Source organism: Chinchilla lanigera, unplaced genomic scaffold, assembly GCF_000276665.1.
Source record: "Chinchilla lanigera isolate Chin_1 unplaced genomic scaffold, ChiLan1.0 scaffold00012, whole genome shotgun sequence".
Lineage (NCBI taxonomy): Eukaryota > Metazoa > Chordata > Mammalia > Rodentia > Chinchillidae > Chinchilla > Chinchilla lanigera.
The window spans coordinates 26,990,926-26,993,555 of NW_004955413.1; the positions used below are offsets into that span (position 1 = coordinate 26,990,926).

The 2,630-nt window shown below is 51.9% G+C and overlaps 1 long non-coding RNA gene across 1 annotated transcript in view; it reads left to right on the plus strand.

Annotated features, from left to right (window-relative positions):
* The first annotated feature begins 275 nt into the window (after positions 1-275).
* The window catches only part of LOC102018076, a 5,000-nt gene continuing 2,645 nt past the window's right edge, over positions 276-2,630 (plus strand). Inside the window, exon 1 of the long non-coding RNA XR_260115.1 lies at positions 276-620. This is a non-coding gene — a long non-coding RNA (uncharacterized LOC102018076). The remainder of the gene's footprint in view (positions 621-2,630) is intronic.

The window sequence follows — 2,630 nt, forward strand, 5'->3', positions numbered from 1 at the left end:
GTAGCCCAGGCTGACCTTGAACTCATAGCAATCCTCCTCCTGCCTCAGCCTCCTGAGTGCTGGGATCACAGGCATGTGCCAGCATTTTCAGTCTGCACGCTGGCAGAATTTAGACCAGAGGACAGCTGTTGTTGCTGATATGGGGAGATGAAGGCATGAAGCAGAGAGACTGTCGAGGTCCTGTAGGGTGCCGGGGCTCCTGCCTCTCCTGGCCCTCTCCACCCGGAGTGGCAGGACAGGCTGTAAGGACAAGCCCTTTGCCCACGCCACTCCCCTCCGCCCGGTCGGCCCTCTGCCAGCCACTGTTCCTTGTCAGCCGCCAAGCTGGGGTGCAGTCCAGGACATTGTGTCCAGAGAGAGGTCCCGGCCCCCCACAGCGTGGCACTGACCCACCCACCCCAGGCCTTGAGCCAGGCTGGTCTATCCCCAGCCCTGGCATGGACTGGAGGCCAGAGCTGCCCTTGCAGAGGCTGGAGAGTGCCCATCTTGCAGCCTTGCCTGACTCTATGGGGACAAGCCAGAGTCCATGGGTCAGGCTCCCAGGTGCCTCTCGGGGGCAGCCTACCAGGCTCCTGAGACGCCTGCTTTTCTGCCCTTGGCATTTGTGCTGTTGGACCAAGGTGAGAGCCCCTTGGGCGGAGAGCCAGCCGGGTGGGACCTGTGCCTGGGAGCTGGGCATGGCCTTGCTCCCCGCTTCGCAGATAAGGAAGCCGAGCTGCACAGAGAGGGTGAGCTTCCTGCAGTCACACGGCCACGCAGAGGCTCCTCGGTGCCTGGCAACAGGGGTTGAGGGCCAGGGGCGGCTGGGGGCGGCCTTACTCCAAAGGGGCTCAAGGCACAAGCCTCCCACTGTGGCTCCCCTGTCACGTCCAGGGCTTGGTTTAACTGCGACCTCCCAGAGAAGCCGTCCCTGCTCCCTGACCCGGCCTTGTAGATGAAGGGTACCCTGACAGTGCTCTGCCACTTCACCGTGTGTGTTCCCAGAGGAGGATGTATCCATGTGGGTTTGCTCTCTTCCTCCTTCCCTCCCTCCCTCCCTCCTTCCCTCCTTCCCTCCCTTCCTTCCTTCCTTCCTTCCTTCCTTCCTTCCTTCCTTCCTTCTCTTCATTTTGCATTACTAGGATGGAACCCAGGGCTACATGCAAAGTAGGCAAGCACTCTATCAGTGAGCTACATCCCAGACCTTTTTATTTTGAGATAAGGTCTGGGTAAGTTGCCCTGGCTGGGCTCAATTATCGGTCCTCCTGCCTCAGCCTCTCAGGTAGCTGGGATCACATGCTTGCTCCATGGTGCCAGTCCAGTGAAGGTTCTTTATACATTTTGGATACAAGCCCTAAAATACATGATTTGGAAATATTTTTTCTCAGGCTATACCTTATCCTTTCTTTTCTTTCTTTTCTTTTCCTTTTTTTTTTTTTTTTTTTTTTCCTGTCTTTTTGAGACAGGGTCTTGCTATGCAATTCAGGCTGGTCTTAAACTCATTTTGTAGCCCAGGCTGGCTTTGAACTCACAATAATCCTCCTGCCTCAGCCTCCTGAGTGCTGGGATTACAGGTGTGCACCACCACACCCAGCTCCTTTCATTCTTTTTTTTTTTTTTTTCTTTTCCGGTACTGGGAATCGAACTCACAACCTCGTGCTTGCCAGGCAGGTACTGTTCCCCTGAGCTAAATACCCAGGCCCTTCCTTTCATTCTTTTAACAGTGTCTTCCTAAGACAAGTTCTTAATTTTGGTGACATCAGTTTCTCCATTTTTTCTTATGGATCATGGCTTTGGAGGATGTCTACGAAATCTTTGCCTACCTTAAAACCTCAGAACTCTCCTCTGCTTTCTTTAGAGTTTTACATGTCTGACCTCTGAATAGCTCTGGAGGCCTAAAGAAGTCGTATATAAGCCAGATATGGTAGCAAAAACCTGTACTCAAAAACAAAACAAAACAAAAAAAAACCCTGTACTCCCAGCTACTCAGGAGGCTGAAACAAGAGGAACCTGAATTTTGAAGTCAGTCAGTCTGGTCAACCTACTGAGACCCTGTCTCAAAATAAAACTTAGAAAAGTCCTGGGGTTACAGCTCAATAGTAGATTGGTCACTTAGTATGTGGGAGACCCTGGGTTTAATCCCCAGTATTGCAAGGAAAAAAAAAAAAATCAGGGCCTGGCACAAAGGAAGGGCTCTGGGAAGGTTTATTGATTGCATGTATGAGAGAACGCTCTCCCAGGGTGAGATAAAATTCCACCTCCCAGGTTGTTCAGTGGCAGAATGCTTGTCTAACATGCAGGTCGGGTTCCACCCGTCACACTGAAAAAATCCATCTGGGCTGTTGGGTCCATGATGTGACCCTGGAGCCTCTTCATGGTCACTTTGTGCCACTCCCTTGAGGACCAGAGCTCCTTCTTGCCTCTTGAGCGTTGAAGGGTTGACCCCTCTGCCCCTCTGCTGCTCTCTGTTCAACATTCGCCAGGGGATCTTGAACTCCAGATCACAGGTGGAAAACCCCTAGTCAGGAAGGTCTTTCTTGGCCCGATCATTCCAAAGGTCACTTGGTCACCAGCCACCATCACTGGTTGTCATTGTCCTTTTTTTTTTTTTTTTTTTTTGAGACAAGGTTTAGCTATGCAGTTCAGGCTGC